This window comes from Gobio gobio (assembly GCF_949357685.1).
Source record: "Gobio gobio genome assembly, chromosome: 1".
NCBI lineage: Eukaryota > Metazoa > Chordata > Actinopteri > Cypriniformes > Gobionidae > Gobio > Gobio gobio.
In genome coordinates, this window is record NC_137097.1 from 38,543,277 (window position 1) to 38,564,549 (window position 21,273).

General features: G+C 39.8%; 1 protein-coding gene across 1 annotated transcript in view; it reads right to left on the reverse strand.

The window, feature by feature from the left end:
• cdc42ep4a (CDC42 effector protein (Rho GTPase binding) 4a) overlaps positions 1-21,015 on the reverse strand; it is a 37,177-nt gene extending 16,162 nt beyond the window's left edge. The window contains exon 1 of the mRNA XM_079819995.1: positions 20,792-21,015. The gene's annotated coding sequence lies outside the window, so the exon portion shown is untranslated. The remainder of the gene's footprint in view (positions 1-20,791) is intronic.
• Positions 21,016-21,273: the final 258 nt, after the last annotated feature.

Genomic DNA, 21,273 nt, shown 5'->3' on the forward strand with positions numbered 1-21,273 from the left:
AACATGTAACACAACAACGTAACATAATATACTTCAATGTCGGGTAATGGAGAATTTTTTTTTTTATGGAAAATAGAAGCTAACTGGACCATGTTAACCAGCAAAACTTTGGGCATCGGAACGCCCAACTTCAGTGGTGCAGAAATAACCCACTTCACCTTTAAACATGAAGAACATGGGTAAATAAGTCTCATTTAATGGCAATGTTAAGATACTGAAACATGCTGTTTAAGGCTGAAGCACACTGGCATGTCACATGCACTTCAAGTCATCTTTGGTCCTCGCAGTGGACGAACAGTAAGCTCGCTCTTTGTGAACAAGCGTCTCTCTGTGAATCAAACAAAAGTGCTGAGTGCATCCTAGCACTCAGACAGTGAATGATCTGCTGTTGATCTGTGGAAGTTTTTCTTTGCCTGTCTGAGCAGAAGCCCCTAGAGCCGTGTTCTTTTATTATACGTCTCTCAACCATAAATCATTTAATCACACGAGTCCTCAAATCATCTAAAATAAAGACTACAGCTGAAGCAGAAAATTACGCCTTGCTTTAATTCGAGTATAATGTTAAAAAGAGTAATTTCCTTGCATCTCCTTGCTGAATTAACTGGAAGCCACTGAGTTCATAAATTATTGAGTGAATAGATTGCTAGCACAGAGTAGTGATTCCTACTGGACATAAATCTGTCAGCAGCGATGTGGTGTGATGTGATGTGATGAGGTGTGTTCACCAGCTGGGACAGATCTGTCTGGCAGGGTCTATTAGGAGCCAATGACCTGGATGGAGGCCCCCATGACCTCAGGGCCACACAGACAGAGACCCATATGGCACAATCCAACTAACATTACAACAGATCTTTAAACAGCAGGGGACAGCAAGACTGGTAAATAAACTAATGGTTACGCTTATTTTCAGGTGTTATTTTCATGCACGGGGTGAGGACACAGGCGCTGCACTGTTTTTACAACGGAAACTGCGTAGGAGACTGACATAGGCTAGGACGAAATTGTTGAATAAAGTAGTTTTTGCTTGTTTTTTGCACACGAAAGGTATTCTTGTCACATCGTGAAATTAAGGTTGAACCACTGGAGTTACATGGACTATTTTAATGATGTCTTTACTACCTTTCTGGGCCTTGAAAGTGTTAATTAAATTGCTGTCTATGGAGGGGTCAGAGAGCTCTCATATTTCATCAAAAATATCTTAATTTGTGTCCCGATGATGAACGAAGGTCTTACAGGTTTGGAACGACACAAGGGTGAGTAATTAATGACAGAATTTACATTTTTGGGAGAACTATCCCTTTAAGAACTAAGTTAATTAACAACATGTACTTTCTATAAGGTCAGGATTAGGGTTTGGTTTAGTTAGTTGCTTGCAAATACGCAAAGGTAGTGTTGTTACTACATGCAACGTGTAACAATGACATGTAACAAATGCCTATTTGCACCAAGAACAAAATGAAAATCAAGGTTGTGATGATTGGTTGTTATTAGCTGTTTTTCTCCACCTATTTTATGTGCATTTTGAGATATTGCATTAAAATGCTGGATGGAAACAACAAGATGTGCATAAAAAAACGCATGTGCTCATTTGGGGCAGATAATATTTTTATCCGACAAGAATACATGGACAAACTGAACGTGAATTAATCCTTTAAAGCCCTGAATTCACCAGACATTTAACTGGACAAAGAATAAACAAAACTAATTTGGTGCTGTGCTAGTGTCCTGTGAAGTAAACAAGCCTTTAAATAGAGTGTGAAAAACAACATCTGCGTTTGACTGTTTTTTTATAGCAGCACGACTACAGATATTAATGTAAGTGTCACACACTCCTGAAATATCTTACATCTGTGTTACCAAAAATAGGCTAAATATTTGATTTGGAGAGCAGACACTGACCAGAGCTGATTCAATTACCCATAATGCACCCTCTCTGGGGCAGAGTGACTAGGCACATCTTCCCAGCCCATTTGTCCTCACAGATGCTGATTACCCTAAAAACCAAATCATGACAGCGCTGAAAAGCCAGTTAATCTAGTACCGCTGCTCAAACGGACCTCAGATAATGCTAAGCCTGCTATTCTTTGTGGAGATCTATAGTTGCATGCAGAAAAGATGAGGGGAAGGGCGAGTAAATATTATTCATGTGAGATAAGATAATCTTCACACCAAGGTTCCTCGTTAACCTCTCTTCCTCCCGTCACACCTCAGCGTGACACCTCCTTCCCCCAGGTGTCATCTGCATTTGCTCACAAAAGGCTATCCGGGCTGAATGTGGCACACCTCTTATACAGAGCCGAGTCAGCATGACAATAGTCAGGAGGATGGGTCTTTCAAACAGATCAATCAAAAGATTCAAGTAGCCATTATCTTGGGTGTCAGTATCTTGATTGCTTTGTGGTGATTTAGATGGAGCAAACATCTAGGTCACAACTAAAAATGGCGTCTCACCTTGCATTATAAATGTCATGGAGTGACAAGAAGTGAGAAGATTTCAGCACAGAACTCGACTGAATCTCTATATGCCTGAGGAAATTGGTGCAATGCTTTCACCACACAAGATTTTGTCTAGGCTTTTAGAATGAGGGCAGTTGTCACTCTATTTATGAAGTTATAATGTGACAAACGCATTTAAATTAAGATATACATCCTTAAAATCAAAACGTCTGGCTGTGCTTAATGGCTACATGTTTGTACCTTTTAAGCACACCCCTGTTCCCATTAAGCTCACAACATGTTTTTTTGGGGTGGAAATTCTTGTTTATTTTGAACAACATTTTTAAAGAATAATTTAAAGATTAATTTGAAGTGACAACCACCAGTTAACATTTAAAGTCTGTTTATGAATTATTAACATAGACGTTTAATGTGGATGAGCTTAAAGGGAGCACACTGAGCTTAATTGGAACAGCATACATTTTTTTAAATTAATAAATATTTTTAAATTAAATTTAAAAGGACAATTTTGGTAAATAAATAATCTAGGTCATGTATTAAGTTCATGCATATTTTAATATGACCAGCTATTGAAAATAAATTATACTTTTTCTTATTGATGTCACACTGAAGCTGTGGTTTTCATAGCAGTGCACCCTTTAAGCTCACCTTACAATAATATGAAGTCTTTAAAAATTACAGCAGTGTAAAACCACAGAACATCAATAAACTGTACATTTATTATATAATGAATTTAAAAGTACAAACCAGTAATGCCTGTGAAGTAATATATTAGTGTAGCACACAATCTTATACAGCTAGTAAGCTAACAATGTTCTGTAGCACCTGTGCTATGTTGCTAAAAGTATCTTTTGGATCGAACTTTAATTATTTCCCACATCCAGGTTCCAGGTTATAATATGCAAAAGTCTAAACATTAATCTCTTTTGCAGTAATAAGTTATACTTATCGAAAATAAAGGTTTTTACATCTAAAAAATTTCACATTTAAGGAGCTACTCTTTTGGTGAACGTTTTCAGACAGCTTTCAAAATGGCCACCAGACAGTGCAAAGAAATTAATACCCATATCTCCGTGTGCGATGGTCTGATTAACTTGAAATTACAAGAGGTATATAGTAACAAACACATCAATTGGTTAAGACATCAAGTAGGGTGATAAATCATTTTTTCTCTTTTTATAATCTGAGCTCAAAGATAGTAGTGTGCTTAATGGGTATGTTTACCCTATATATATATAATTATATGCTCAATAAGTAAATTACAACATATGTAATTACATTGCCTTAACTCATTATATTAATAAGTTAAGCAATTTTCAAAAAACAAAAATTACGTAATACAAGATTCAACAAATTTTTTAGGTCAGTTTAATGTAATTTAAGATGAGATGACAAAGTTGATTGTACTTAAAAATTTAAAGCAGCAAGGAAAGGGAATATATAAATATAAAAATATTTTAAACATCGTATTTAATATAAACAAATATATACAAATATTTAAATGGTACCATCAAACTTTTTAGAATTAAAATATGTAAATACTTACATTTTAAGTACCAAAATTACAATTTGAAATGATTTTATTGCTACAGAACATGGGCTTATATATATATATATATATATATATATATATATATATATATATATATATATATATATATATATATATATATATATATATATATATATATATATTTACATACAGATCAAAGACACAATAAAAATGACCCCGTTCAAAAGTTCACAAACATGTTTATTATTTGTATTATATTTATACTTTTTATATTTTTATGTTTAATCTATTATTATTTTTATTTATATTTATTTTTTTATGTCTAATTTATTTTTATATTTGTATTTATCTGTTTTAATATTTTATTTATTTATTTTTGTAAATAATTGATTTACATTTTTCTTTCCCTCTTTCCTTCTTTGCCCCCATGCTCCTAAATCCATAAAGGCCATAATCTTGACAGGGCTTTAATTTCAAAGTGAGGTAAAACAAGACCTTGATATGAAGGTATGATCCTAAAATAACCATGCAAATATTTTCATTGTACTAAATGCACAATATTTTTTCTCTGGATGTTGTTGTTTTTGAGCAAAGAACAATAAAGCTATGTACAAGATTATTCACACAGTAGAAATGTTGGCATTTATACACACAATCCATTGTTATTGGTGGGAATAATCACATCAGCACATCTATATTCATTCTGCTCCAAAGCTAAATATTTTCATAGCTGCATATTTACAAAGGACAGTGCACTGCTCCCAAAACACCGGCGATGTGGACGACAGACAGATGACAGCGAGACAAACACATGGCTAACACAACAACGGACTGTAAGAACTGTATCCTCATGAAGCCTGACTGTCTGCCATGAACTACTCACTTACACAGGAAGTGACCATCTGAGTGACTTAAATAGACAACCACAGTTTGTTTTGTATTTATGTGCAGTTTGGAGGACGGGTTTATCTAAAAAAAAAATGATGATACCACAACAACAGACCAGTGTGGGGGAAAAGAATTCAAATAATGGTGCGTCAGTCTCCATGAAGTGCTGTGCAGGAAACATTGAAAACATTTCTGTACTACTGATTATTTCACAAGCAATATAGTTGTGCTTATAGATCACAAAACTTTATTGTCCGTTGATGTGGACCCCAATTCAATTATCATTATAGTTATTAATCTTGGTGTGAACAGGCCTTATGTCATCTTAAACTGATGCTTACTAAACAAGTACATCACTAAACTTTAAGACTTGTGAGTAAAACAATGCAAGGCCATTGACTTAACCAATAAACAGCTTTTAAAAGCAGTACATTACAGTGAAATACAGGTTATTCCTGGTGCAAAGACACAGACAGAAGGATGTGAATTAGATTAGGGTTTGGGCAGGAAGGGCAGTGTCCACTCCCGCCCATCCCAACAAAAATCCACTCCCTGCCCTTCCGCAGGAGCATAAACACAACATAAACTCAACCCCATCACACTAAACAAGCAAACAGCACAGCAGGCCTCCATAAACATGAGTTTTATTGCTACTCAAGTGATGTTTATGATGAACTTCATGTATTCACCCTATTTTCAACTGTCTCCATACAGATTTAATTTTAAAGAAAACTTGTTTTAAACTAATGCCTGCCTAATGAAATCTGTGTCATTTCGGCAATTCTATAAGATCAAATCACACTGTACGACATTGATCTAATAAACTCGGGTACACTGTAAAAAAAATCCCCGTAAAATTGATGGTAAAAAAATGGCACCTGTGCTTGCAGAAAATTTTAGGTTTTACAGATTTAAGTTAAATTAACTGAAATAATGTTAAATTACCAACTTATTGAAATACAAATATGTACCTTTGATATATACTGACAACCACCAATCACAGTGGTGATGAGAGTCACATGATGAATCAAAGCTCATCACAAGCAGCTTTTAGTAGGACAATAAATAATATATAGAAGGTGCACAGTGTCATTCACACAAACACTTAACACCATCATGGTAAGACACGAGATTTAAAAAATAAAATAAACATTCATTTAACAACATTAAATGTAACATAAAACCCTAATGTACATAAATGATTAGAAAAAAGAAACTAAGACGAAATAGTTATTACAACTAAAATACGTAAATGTGAAGTGTCACAAAGGGAATTCTGTGAATGTCAATTTACGTTTTTTCACTGTAAATTGTTATTTTTCACTTCCAGAAACTGTAAATTTAACGGTATTTTACTGTATAATTGTAAATGTAAGGTTAGATATATTACAATTACTCCCTGTTAAACTTTCTGTTAACCAGTTAACAGTTTTTGACCGTAGCATTAGCATCGTCTTTTACCGTTAAAATCACGATAATTTTTTTACGACATGCATGACTCAGCGATGATGACACCGATGGAATCGTAGGCTACGATGTTAATTAGTATTTAAGAAATAAACCTCATCAGCAATTTATGAAAATTATCGCAGGTTGTAAAACACTGTTTGACATAGGACAACCATTTAGGAGCAACGACCGCAGAAATATGTAAGCTTATGTGTAGTGATATTCAATTTAAAATGCAATATGCAAAATGGCAATGCAATATGTAAAATGTCAATATATTTAAATTTTAAATATATATATTTAAATTTTGCCCATCTCAGGGCAAGCGGCCCTGAGATGGGCAGCCCAGGGAGAACAGGAGCTGCTCCGAGGGAGTTGGTGTCCGCACCCCTCCCTCACCCCCCCGGAGGAGGACCGGGGGCCCTGACTGGTGTCAATACTCTCCCACATTTTCAGAGCAGTTTCCTCTCTCCCTGGGCCCCAAGAGGGCCAGGTTGGCAGTGTGCGACGCCCCCGGGCCTTGTCACTTCTTTCCTCCCCTCCCTTCGCCAGGGGGCAGCAGTGTGGGCACCGAGAACGCCCCCGGGCCTTCTCACCCACACTCTGCCCCACCCTGGAATACTCAGACAACACTCCGGGCCGCCTCCGGGCCTCCCGAGTCGGGTCTGTCTATTCCGCCTCGCTGCCCCACCCCGGGTACGTCTGTGGTGCCGTTGGTCCCGCTTGTGCGGTCTCTGGGCTTCAGCCCCCAGGCCGTCTCGCTGGCTCATCTGTACCATCAGACTCGGCTACGCGATTCAGTTCGCTCACCGGCCTCCCAAGTACAAGGGCATCCTCTTCACCTCCGTGCGAAGCTGTGATGCTCAGGTCTTGCGGTCAGAGATCGATGTCCTACTGGCGAAGGACGCGGTCGAGCCGGTTCCTCCAGCCGATATGAAGGCGGGGTTCTACAGCCCCTACTTCATTGTACCCAAGAAAGGGGGTGGGTTACGGCCAATCTTGGACCTGCGTATCCTGAATCGGGCCCTGCACAAGCTCCCGTTCCGGATGCTAACGCAGAAACGCATCTTCGAATGCATCCGTCCCCAAGATTGGTTCGCAGCGATCGACCTGAAGGATGCGTACTTTCATGTCTATCCTTCCTCGACACAGACCGTTCCTATGTTTTGCGTTCGAGGGGAAGGCATATCAGTACAAAGTCCTGCCCTTCGGGCTGTCTCTGTCACCTCGCATCTTCACGAAAGTCGCAGAGGCAGCCATTGTTCCGCTCAGAGAACGTGGCGTTCGTATCCTCAACTATCTTGACGACTGGCTTATACTCGCCCAGTCTCGGGAGCAGTTGTGTGAACACAGGGACATGGTGCTCAGTCACCTCAGCCTGTTGGGCCTTCGGGTCAACCGAGAGAAGAGCAAACTCTGTCCCACACAGAGGATCTCTTATCTCGGTATGGAGCTGGATTCGGTCAGCCAGACTGCGCGCCTCACGGAAGAGTGAGTCCGGTCGGTGTTGAACTGCTTGAATTCGTTCAAGAGCAGGACAGCGGTCCCACTGAAATTTTTTCAGAGGCTCCTGGGGCATATGGCATCTGCAGCCGCGGTAACGCCGCTCGGATTGCTTCATATGAGACCGCTTCGACACTGGCTCCATGGCCGAGTCCTGAGGTGGGCGTGGCAGAGCGGCCAGTACCGGGTCCCAGTGACTCCTTACTGCCGCCAAACTTTCAGCCCATGGTCCGACGCTTCGTTTCTCCAGGCCGGGGTGCCATTAGAACAAGTGTCCAGGCATGCTGTGCTCTTCACGGATGCCTCCTCCATGGGCTGGGGGGCCACGTACAACGGGCATGCAGTTTCAGGTCTGTGGACGGGACCTCAATTGCATTGGCATATCAATTGCCTCGAGTTGTTAGCGGTACACTTGGCACTGCGCCGCCTCAAGGGGCCGCTACGTGGCAAGCATGTACTGGTCCGTACGGACAGCACTGCGGCCATTGCGTACATCAACCGTCAGGGTGATCTACGCTCCCGTTGCATGTTCCAACTCGCCCGCCGCCTCCTCCTTTGAGTCAGAAGCGTCTGAGGTCGCTTCGTGCCATTCACATCCCAGGTGCGCTGAACCAGACAGCCGACGAGCTCTCTCGCCAGTCGACACCTCCGGGGGAGTGGCGACTCCATCCCCAGGCGGTCCAGCTGATATGGGACCTTTTCGGAGCCGCACAGGTAGACCTGTTTGCCTCTCCGGACTCGACCCATTGCCAGTGGTACTATTCCCTGACCGGGGGCACCCTCGGCACGGATGCACTGGCGCACAGCTGGCCCCGGGACCTGCGCAAATATGCACCTCTACGAGGTGCCTCTATGCTTGAAGTGGAACCTGTTCATTGAATGGTGCTCTTCCCACCGGGAAGACCCCCGAAGGTGTTCGGATAGTGTCGTGCTTTCTTTCCTGCAAGACGGGCTGGAGCGAAGGCTGTCTCCCTCCACCCTCAAAGTGTACGTCGCAGCAATAGCGCCGTATCACGACGCAGTCGAAGGTAAGTCCTTGGGAAAGCACGACCTAATCGTCAGGTTCCTCAGAGGTGCGAGGAGGCTAAATCCTCCTCGTCCAAACTCGTTACCCTCTTGGGACTTGGCTCTAGTGCTCAGAGCACTTCAGAGCCCTCCCTTTGAGCCTTTGCAGTCTGTGGAGCTTAAAATCCTGTCAATGAAGACAGTGCTTCTGACGGCATTGGCCTCCATCAAGAGGGTAGGGGACCTGCATGCACTTTCGGTCAACGAATCGTGCCTAGAATTCGGGCCGGCCAACTCTCACGTTGTCCTGAGACCCCGGCCTGGATACGTGCCCAAGGTTCCTACCACTCCCTTCCGGGACCAGGTAGTGAACTTGCAAGCGCTGCCTGCGGAGGAGGCAGACCCAGCCCAGGCTTTGTTTTGTCCCGTCCGCGCTCTTCGCGCTTACGTCGACCGGACTCAAAGCTTTCGGACCTCAGAGCAACTCTTTGTCTGTTACGGAGGCCAGCAGAAGGGAAAGGCTGTCTCCAAGCAGAGGTTAGCCCACTGGATAGTGGATGCTATCGTCTTGGCTTACCAGTCCCAAGACGTGCCTTGCCCATTCGGGTTGCGAGCACACTCAACAAGGAGTGTTGCTTCTTCCTGGGCGCTGGCTCAAGGCGCCTCGCTGACAGATATATGTAGAGCTGCGGGCTGGGCGACACCTAACACGTTCGCTAGATTCTATAGCCTCCGTGTAGAGCCGGTATCTTCCCGCATCCTCGCCCCCAGTGGCCAGTAGCGCTAAGTGCCCGTTCTAAGTGTTGGCTTGCAACGCCACTCCCGCCCTCTGGGCCGGATACGTGCGTCTATTTTCTCCAGTTGTGTTCCCCGGAAACGGCTAACCCTGTCGAGCTCCTCCGTCACCCCTGTGGTGTCAGACGTTGCGGCCGTCTGATGCCAGGCCTGCACCCGTATGCTTGTGAAACGGGTGTGTAGGCTATGTGTATTCTTCCACGGTACCAGATACCCTACTCGGCTAGCCCCGTGTCTTTCCCTTGACAGAGCCCGCTCTGTCGTCTCTGGGCGTGTTCTTTCCCCCCTGGAACCAGGTTGGAACCACCCCAGAGACTGCCATATGTTGCACTACCCTGCCAGGTTAGTCCTTATGCGTATTCTGCCACCAATCCTTCCACTGAAGGACGTGGCTCCGCAGCGTACCATCTCCCGAGACGGGCACGCTTTCCCAGCGTTATCCAATAGTCACACTGGGTGGGTCTTGCAGAAACAGCAGTGACTGACCTCCCTGCTTGGAGCCCTGACTTCCGTACCATCTAAGACGGTCCAGTGCGCTCAAGCAGGACGCTGGAAGGGCCAGCGCCCTGGCGTTTTGGTAGGGATCCCAATTCGTCGGTCAGTTCCGACGTACGTCGAACGTGACCGACTGAAAGGGAACGTCTCGGTTACGTATGTAACCCTCGTTCCCTGAAGGAGGGAACGGAGACGTACGTCCCGTCGCCAGGTGCTGTGCTTCCGCTAGGGGGCCGAGTCACTAGTTCGGCTCCTCAGCAGAAAAAAGCAATGATCAAGCATTCCACTTCCTTATTTATACCCGCGCTGCGGGGCGGTGCGTGGAATGCGTGGCTCGTTTTTAATACACTCGAAGTAGATTGGTCTCTGAGATCAGATCCCAATTCGTCGGTCAGTTCCGACGTACGTCTCCGTTCCCTCCTTCAGGGAACGAGGGTTACATACGTAACCGAGACGTTTTCTGTAGCGTTTTCGAAAGTGTCCGTTTTCGAGTGTCAAAAACACCGGAGTAGTGTAGACAACAGGCGAAACCGTAGCAAAAGTTATTCATTTTAAAACAAAAAAGCACTAGTGTAAACTAGTGTAACGTCCTTTGGATGAGATGTTAAACTGAGGTCCTGACTCTCTGTGGTCATTAAAAATCCCAGGATGTCCTTCGATAAAGAGTAGGGGTGTAACCCCGGCATCCTCCTGACCAAATTTGCCCATTGGTCTCTGTCCATCATGACCTCCTTATCATCCTCATATACTGATTGGCTTCATCACTCTGTCTCTTCTCCACCAATAAGCTGGTGTGTGTGGTGGGCGTTCAGGCGCAATATGCCGTTGCATCATCCATTGGTGGTGGTGGAAGAGATTCCACTTCCATGTAAAGCGCTTTGAGTGCCTAGAAAAGCGCTATATAAATGTAACAAATTATTAAACGTATTTTTTTTTAAGTGTGAAGAGCATTTTAACAATCTTCATAGTGGAACTATTTTCCACTTTGAAGAACCTTTTGTGCAGTGAAAAGATTCCATGGATGTTAAAGGTTCTTCATTGACCATTGATGCCAATAAAAAAACTTTAATTTGAAAGGGGTGATGAATTGAGAAATCAACTTTCCCTTGACCTTTTGATATATAATACAAGAGACTGGATTTGCAGACAGTATGATATTACATAAATGAATGAAGCAACACACTTATGTGAGTAATTTTTTTTTTTTTAATATGTGATAGTATTGCATTGTTACAGATCATTTGATATCTATTGGTTGTGTGTACGTGTCTAACTGAATATAACTTAGCACGCTGTCACAGGCTGGAGAATCCTTTATTTGTGGTGTTGTTGGTTCATTGTGATTCGGGATCAGACTCGGACATGTAGCCTATAGGCCAGGGCTCGCAAAGCCCAACGCCCCGGGGCTATGTGTTTTTCAGATGGGCTACCAAAACGTAATCCCGGCCCGGATAGCTACGAAGCAGGTGAAGAGGAGCCTGAACAGCCTCACAGACATGAGAAATAAATCTGATGTCTGATGTCATTGTTCTTTTGCGCATGCGGGTTAGTTTGAAACCTCAAACAGTTCACACTGGAATCAGATATAGGCCACATTTTAAAAGGTAATGTGAACAGCCAAACAAAAAATCGGATCTGAGCATTAAGACTTGCGGTGTGAACGGGGCCTTTCTTATTCATCATGATGTTTCTGAATGTAAAAACCATGCAAACGTCATAAGTTCAAATAAGTTGTTGACTTCAGACAACAGCATAAAAAAAGCCAGTTCATGACCCCTTTAAGAGCATAGCGCCTTCGCTTTATTGAGTCTATTCCACCTAAAGGCAGGTTTGACACCCAGCTGTGAACATTACAACCACTCTCATCCTCAGCAGGTGTGATGTTACTACAGAATCAAGAAACAGCAGGGCCAAAAGTATCTTTAAAAACACATGTTCTGTAGTCATAAAACATGCCTGGAATGTTTCCAGTGATGGGATCCATGAAAGGCATCATTTTAAATAGCTGAGATGCAGTGTCGACACTCACAGAGGTTATCAGTTTTTTTTTTTGCTTTTATGTTGACGCATCATGGAAAAGCCAGTTTCAAAGCCAGACATAGACATGACTTCCAGGGAAAGTTTCATTGTGTAACAACAAAGAAATGGCTCTATAACTACCTTGTAACAGACACCATGCAACTTTCTCTTGCATCAAATATTCTGCAACTGAATATATTTGACATAAAAGACGAAAACAGTGTTGCAAAAAGTTGCTACGGTGTTCTAAGTGATTTCTTATTGGTCCATAATAAGTCATTCTTTACAAGGAGGACAGAGCCCACTAGGGAGCCTCAAGATAACTTTAATTTAGGGGTGTATTTTTCATACTGAAAATTATAGGGTCTTTCAGTTTGTTACGAATGTTTACCAAATTAATACAGTTTTGTTTTTACCACTGCGCATGTGGAACGTCATTTCAAACTCTGATTTTGATGGGGAAATTTTGTTATCAATATACTTTAATGTTGCAAACTGTTGCAAACTTTAATGTTGCACAACTCATGACAAATATTCAGTGTTTTCAACCACATCATGTTTATTTCAGGTTTTAGACATTTAAATGCTCATAAGTACTAGCAAAAAACCCACACTGATGTCTATGGAAGCGGCAATGACAATCCTTTCAGACAGTTATGATTTGACTAACGTTACGTGTTTTATTCACATCAGATACATGCACATTATATAGTAATTATATAGTTTACTCTATTCTTCTTCCAGTTCACTGGTCACTTACTTTCATGTATTTCGTGAAACAAGGATGAACTCAAGTGTTGTGAACCCGACAGATCTGATTCTGAGGCGCAAACTAACATGGCGCCGCCCATTGCGCTTTATAGATCAACTAACACACATTCACTCACACATATTTGAAAATCAGATAGTTCGACAGTTAAGAAGTTTGTGAATATTTTGAATAAAAAGAAAACAACGAAATAAACCCGATACAGCTGAGCTGTGTGTCGTCATGTGAGAAACATGACGCGTCGCCATGGAAACATTAAGGCGATGTGTTCTAAAATATTTAGCCAGAGAATATGATCATATTTCAAAATAAAGCTGAAGCTCGAAGCTGGTTTGTATTGTAGCATACCAAGAATACAGACTACTGCTGTTATTACTGTAACTGTTATTTAGAGTTAAATTAGGCCTGTTGTAGTTGGGTTAGGTGGCTTAGGTTTTACTGTGAATTTGTAAATAAGTCAATAATAATTTGTAAATAAGTAAATTGTGTTTTGTATTTATTTATATTCATACATTTAAGTATACATTAAACTTTTAATAAATGGTTCAATTTAAATAATAATAAAAAATAAATAAATAAAAAGCAATTTAATGTCACCCACCTCGTTTTGTGGCCTTTTTTTTAAAGTATTGGTTCAGGCACCGTTTAGGCACCGGTACTGTTTTAAAAGTATCGGTTTGACACCGGAATCGAAAAAAAAACCAAACGATACCCACCCCTACTTTCAATAGACATCAAATCTGTTTTTAATCGCTGAATCAATAAAAGTAACAACGTAATTCTTAATTAATCCTTAGTAATATAAGTAATTCTTCTGCAAAAGTAATGCAAAAGTAATGTAATGCATTCCTTTCCATTAAAAGTAACTAAGTAACTCAATTAGTTACTTTTTTATGGAATAACGCCATATTGTAATACATTACTTTTAAAAGTTCCACAACACTGTTGCTAACATATCAAGTAAATCACAAATGACGGGAAAAAACAATGTAAATTAATTGGGGAAGAAACTTTGGCTCTTTAAACTTGGCTCCCACGCAGAGGTAGTTTCCTCAAGTCGTATGATTTGAGGTATCATGTCCATAACATAAACGGTTAAGTGACAAAGTAAAGATTAATATTTGGTGTCATTTATTATGAGTAAAAGTAATACTGATGCTTGCTCTAGCAAATGCCATGAGGTTACATAAAGTTTAAAGCGGTCAGTGAGTTGGCAGTGGATCAGAGGGAGCAACTGTGGGTTTGGACGAGGTTGAATTCACATAGCTGCCCACTGTATCATGTCAAATAAATCTCATGTGATATCTCTATCTGCAATTGGTTTCATCAAGCATGTTATTTCTACCAAATCTTATAGCATCTGTATTTGTATGATTCCATGCAACATACTAACGGCTCTTAGACATTTTTCAGCCTCCAGTGCTTGACATTGCTTTCACTGCCCTGTTCTGGGGAAATATACAGTTTATGTGGAATTTCCTGGAACGTGAAAAGGCTGGACACACATTGAGGCACACACAGAACTGTCGAGGTCGAGGACATGCACTCTCTCAGAGAGAAATACCAATGTAAAAAAAAATACTGTTGTATGATCTTTAGGCCTATATCATTGTGGGATTTTACTGGGGAATCATCATCCTTTTAACACCAGTTGTTCTTATTTTACCATTAGGAAATACACAGAAAGAGAATATATGCTCAAAGCACTCTCCAGGACATCTGCCGTGAACAAAACAGGGTGTTGTGTACTAGAAAATCATAAAAAACCAATTACATTAGGGTCATTCTGTGACAACTCAAACAGAGGTCCCCGGATTAGTGTTAATTTTGTCACCTATTTTAAATTTAGTCTTAGTCTTAGTCTTGTGCCAAATGTCCTTGTTAGTTTTAGTCATATTTAGTCATTCAAATATCTTTTTTTGTTAGTCAAGTTTTAGTCGACTAAAAGTCTCGTCATTTTAGTCTAGTTTTAGTCAAAAGACAACTCAAGGTATCTTAGTCAAGTTTTAGTCGACCAAAAGTCTAGTCATTTTAGTCAAAGGAAAACTCAATATATTTTGTGGCAAAATAAGTTACATAAAGTACATATAACCTGCATAATGTTTGTGCCACAACACCATAGCTAAATGGTTGATTTACAGCGTAGATGCCTATAATCAGCATTAGCTTATGAGACGATGGGCACAAATATTGATTTTGATCTTGATTCAGTATGAATTCATATGTATATAGCCTACTGTACATATAAGGAAAAATAAGTTTGCTTATTAACCTTTTAGCACTATTTTATTATATTTGCTTGCATTCTTTACTATTCACTATTATTAACATTTCAAAATTTCACAAATAAGTAAGCAGTTATGATCTGCAACTAGACTACATGTATATTTATTAAAGGGCCATACAGGCACCAGTGGGTAATGGCATTACAAGTGAAATGTTTTATTTTTCCAGCCACAAAATGACTCTAATGTGCCTCTTTGCAGTGGAATTCTCTATTTTAACCTTAATTAATACACTAATTGTAATAAAAATAATACAAATATTAGAAGAAAAATATTTTAAGTGGTCATTAATGGACAATAAGTATTGCACAAATAGTATTTAATACCAAAAGATCTCCTCAAAATATTCAATAAATATTATTGAATTAAAATATAGGCAATTTATTTTAAAAATAGTTAAGGTGTATGGTCACATTTGACCATCAATGAGTATAAGTGTGACTTAATTAGTAAGGAATACATGAGGGCTAAATACAAGAAAAACATTAATATTAATGTTAACAATGTTGCATCTCTACCACTCTCTAAATAAAATGATAGGCTACTGTAAATGTGGCTGACGTAATACTCAATACACACTATGCTGTAGGCTACTGTTTACCAAAGATTGCTGCAAACACCTGTATAGTGAAGCTGTTGTGTTAACTTGCGCGGCTTAAGTCATTCAAATGTACTGACACAGCGCTAGAAGTATTGAGCGCTCCGGGAACCACGTGACCATGCGTGCCGCCGCGAGATGACAGGCGGAGTCTGAGAGAGACCTGTAGACTCGAGCAACAGCGGGAACTCTTTCTGAATATTTTGAACAGCTGAATATTTTATCTCATCAAGAAAAAGAAGAGACAATTGTAGACGAAAATGAAGAGAGATTTTATCTTAGTTTTTATTTTATGCAAAACATTTTAGTCTCGTCCTTTTTCGTCAACAATAATGCATGTTAATTTAGTCTTAGTCAGCGTTTTTGGACATTGGTGCGGTCTCGTCATCGTCTCGTCTTCGTCATGGAAAAAAAGGTCGTTGACGAACATATTTAGTCTCGTCTCGTCTGACGAAATTAACACTACCCCGGATCAAAATTTCCTTTTTTTCTGAAGAAAGACAAACATAAATAGTAATGAAAGCCAAACTATTAAATGCGGAAATTCCTCTTTAAATACAATGAGTATCAGCTGTTTAAAAAGTCACCCACATTTGATTTGAGTTGACTGAAAATGGCTAAAAGTTCAACAATTTGCATTGAGATCCCCATATCTCTGGAAATAAAACATATAGGGCCTTAAAAATGAACATTCCAACAGAAAAGTTTGTTAAGAACCAGAATATAAAAGGATATTGAGATACCTTTAATAAGTCTTGAGTTACAGGCATGCAAACTTTGGATAAAGAATGCTTTTGAAACTCAGACAGGTGTGTTCTATGCAATTGTTTTGACAGGAAACGAGATACATTTCTAGTTTCAACATTATTTGTTCTTCAGGCATACATTCTTTAAAAGAGAGAAGTATCAGCTGTGTGCAAACTATTTGGTTTTTGACCATTGAAAATGTGTACAATTCAACAATTTACTCATTGAGATCCCAATATCTCTGGAAGTGAACCATATAGTGTTAAATAAAGAAAGGTTTGTTAAGAACCAATGTCTAAAAGGATATTCAGATATATTTAATACTTCTTGAGTTACAGGCATGAAAAGTGCTTTTTCCCCACTTTTGAACTGTCACAATTGGCATATAATGCAACAAGGATTGCTTAAGTCAACAGATTTTACAAATAGGCCTACCAATATCTGTGTAAAAATAAATTATGATGCTGCCATCTTTTTAAAGTCATTTTTGTCCACCTGTAATTTGGCTCCAAATCTCATGTAAAAATTGTCATTTTGGCCCCTCTTTAATATTGTGGCTTTCATCAATATTCATGTTTGTCTTTCTTCAGAAAAAAAATATTCACAAAATCTAAAATTTTAGCCAGGGACGTTTCCAAAAGACACAGAATGACCCATTGGGGTTTTAAAAGTATAATAACTAAAAAGGCATTGAAGATGTGCATGCATTTAAACCCACTGAGGCTAACAAAAGTCTCATAATTAAGACACTTTAAAAAAGGCCCATGGCAGCTGTACAGTAATGAGGTTCATTGCACACTATTCAAGTGCAAATGAGAAACCTAAAACACTAAAAGTGCCAACTTCCACAGGCAAATACAAACCACTGCTGAATCTGACAAGAATGCATGGTGAAAATGAGATATCTTTCTCCTTAACGGTTTTGTAAATGAGGAAGAGATTATATCAACAAATTCATGATAAGTGGAAAAAATTTCAAGTAGACTAACAGAAAGAAAACGGCGAGCACATAAACTTGTACATCTGCTTTCTGGCGGGTCTGTTTACTGTGGGGGAGTGACGAACGAGAAAATGGCAAACTCATTAACCTGGGTACCAGGATGACCAGCAGGTGCTGAACTTCTGTAACTAAACAAACACGAGGACCATTTATCAACTGGTGGACACACGTGTGTAAACACAGACCTTCAGATGCACTTGAGTGTTGCTCCATATGCCATGGCCAAAGTCAAACATGAATTCATAAGGTGATTAGGTTCCTTTAGTAACAACAGTTGCCATCGACAACCTACTGCTATTGTGGTTATTGTTACTAATACGAAAGATTAATATGGGATCTCCTTTTGTAGCACAGAAATATTTCTGAACTTTAATTTTATTTTATGATTTATACATTTATTACATAAACTAAATATCATATCAAAGCGGCATCTTTAAACAAATGATGCCAGAGCTTTTCTCAGAACCAGCTTTAACACAATTTGCTTTTAGTGGACGCATGAAGTAAATTTTCATATTCATTGTAGGGGTGTGCCATATCATACCGTTCACGATAATACCGGTATACATTTTTACATGATAAAAAAGTGTCATATCGCGATATCAATGATATAGCGCCGCGATGACGTATGGCGAATTTACTTCCCCTAGCGCGCACAACAACAACACCTGTCAGAGTATACAAGAGCAGCATGTCACCATCCGATAAGGACTTAGTACCTAAAAAGGGAGCTACTTGGTTACAAGAGGTCAGCCCTCTTGACAACTGACTAAACATTGACAACTTAAAGCTGTTATTGATGTTTGCAGCGCAATATTTTACCGGAAGGGTAACATTGACGGTTATTTTCGTCAGTTACGGCTCGTGAGATCTAACATTCTGCCTCCTTTGATTCTGACACAGAGATAAAGTAGTGTGTAAGATTACATTTATTTGAATGGATGGATTATAGCATTTATTTGGATTAATTATCGATCGAGAGAGAGAGAGATATTCGTACCTGTGTGACTGCGTCTGTTCATCGTCTCTCTTAGCGAAGATGTGCGTTTATTAGCCTACTAAAAAAATAGCGATGTAACCCCATCGTTGCTGAGAAATATAATGTAGTGATCCAGTAACTTAGCTATTTTATTGCTAAAAGTCGCGGGGTGGCGTTAATAACAAGTTTCTGTGCTCATGAATGCAATAGTATCCGCGTGCGTGTATGTGTGTGTGCGCTTCAATAGCCCCGTTTACATGCACACTTTTATGTCATTCCGACTAAAATCATTCTGATTGAACGATTCTGTGGACAGTTTACACGAGACGTTATCTAAAACGACCTGGTGTTGCTGTAAGAAACACCTCATAAAAATAAATTCTTTTGTCAGGCGCATTTGAAGTAGAAAGTGCCTGTGACAAACGCTGTCAGATGAGATGGCGTAGACAGGCTATGTCTGTTATTATTCCAACATTATCTTCATAACTTGTTACGAAATACAAAGTTTAACACTTCATAAAAATTTACTTTCCTCTCGTCAACATTATGACATTATTTCCGATTGAGGTATTTATATGCAGCATTTTCATTCGAACTTTTAAACCGATTACAGTGCTCCGTGTAACACCTCAGCGCATTAATAATATAGAACGAGGATTCATCCGACTTGGAACTACCTGTGCAATGTGCATTAAACGATTTTATTGCACACCTTCCAGCCAATCAGAAGCAAATATTCAGACAGACCATGGCATAAATTACTTTAGTTATTGTTAAACTAAAATGTTATGATATGGTTTTGTTTGCACTAATAAATGCTGCTGCCTACCAGCTGCAATAACCAATAAAACTTTGTTCCATATATTTTTTTCTATATCGTCACAAATATCGTTATCGCAAATTTTCTTGAAATATCGTGATATAATTTTGAGGCTATATCGCTCACCCCTAATTCATTGTCCTTCACAACATGAGCTATCAACAAGATACACCAAGCACCCATTTACACAACACTGTTTTAAAATAAAAACAAAAAACTTTAAGCGTTTTGACCCCTCATTTACAAGACAACTGCGTTTTTGGGGGCCTGAAAACAGTTTTCTGAAAATGGGTTTCAAAGTGCACGTTTTTGAAAACGATACCATTATAATCTCTGTGTAAACTACAAAAACACGAATTTGTGAAATAGGTGACATCCACATGCTTATTACATGTTCAGTCTATAGGTGCTTAGTGAATGTACCCTAATGTTTAAAAACCCGAAAGCATCCAAATACTGTAGTTTTAGGAGCCTTTTAGATCCTGTAGTTTACTGTGGTGTGTGTGTGTGTACACACCAGTATAAATATAGCCAGTATGTATATAAATCTAATATAAAAGTTTATTTGTATAATATGTGTGTGTGTATATATATATATATATATATATATACACACTATACACTCACACTATAGTTTAATATTTTAATTTAAGACATTGGTTTTCCAATGTAGGTCAGGACATCCAAGTTCATCCATTGCAATGGGCACCATTGCCAATCTTGATCTTCCTTTTGTGACAGACCTCACAGTGGCAGTCTCTCAGTTCCGTTTCTAAACCTGCATTTTATTCACAACAAAGACATGTTATGCTGCACATGCTGTGCTCCAATTAGCCTGGCTACTACTACACCTTAAATATTTCATACCAGTCATGCACATGGACATCCATCATCCTCATCATCATCACGATGACCGAGGAGCGACCGTGTCGCAACACACATGACGTAGGCAATATTGGTCGAGCAAATTTGAGAGTACAAATCATAAGAGCGTTTGACTCGTGATTGGTGCGTAAAACGCACAAGCACATAAGGAACAATGATGCAGCTGACCATGTGGAGCAGTGATGATGATGGATCCTCATAACAATGAACACACAGAAAGCGCTTCTATCAGCGGAAAGGACATATTTTATGCAAATGCATGGACATGTTTAACAGCTGATTATTTAATGCTTCATTGTGAACAGAACTTACGTTCCAAAACTGATAAAGCTTTCCAGGGAGAGACCCTCCCTTATTCGACCATGGCTTTGAAGACTGATGGAGGTAATAATGCAGACTAATGAATGGTTTGCCTCAGCAAACTAAACAAAAACTTGGACCTAACCCAGTACCACATAGTAAATCATAGCAAAATCGGATTGTTATTAGTATAAGCTCACAAGAGTGTTAAAACAAGCGCTATTCATGCATGTTTTAATTGTGTGAAATATCCCACTCTCCTTAAAATAGGGTTAAAAACTTACTGTATTTAATGCTGTGATCCATACACTGTGCAGGTTATGATTTTATCCAGCGGGTGGTTTGCTGTTTGAGCTAAATATTTCCTCGTGCTCTTTGCTGTTGTTTATTCATAGGTAACATTAATACATGCATCTCTCAGTTGTGACAATACACACAAGCTCTGGGTCCATAGACAGCCGCCCGCATCCTTCCTGTGTCAAGCTCTGCTGTAAGCGCACCGCTCTGTGCAATAATTCATTCAACCCCGCCCTTTCGTTCCACAGACACGCCCCCTCTTAACATTAGACACGCCTCTATACACGCTGCGCTTAAAGACACAGTACAATTAATGCATCTCGAGTACTGGGGACTGACTGTTTTATCACTTTAACTTCACAATATTGGGTGGACTTGCATTTTGCACACCTCTTTGAAACCAAAATTGTTTCAAATGTTGGTGTAATATGACCTCAACTTGGACGTTTCATCTTTTATTTATTTTTTG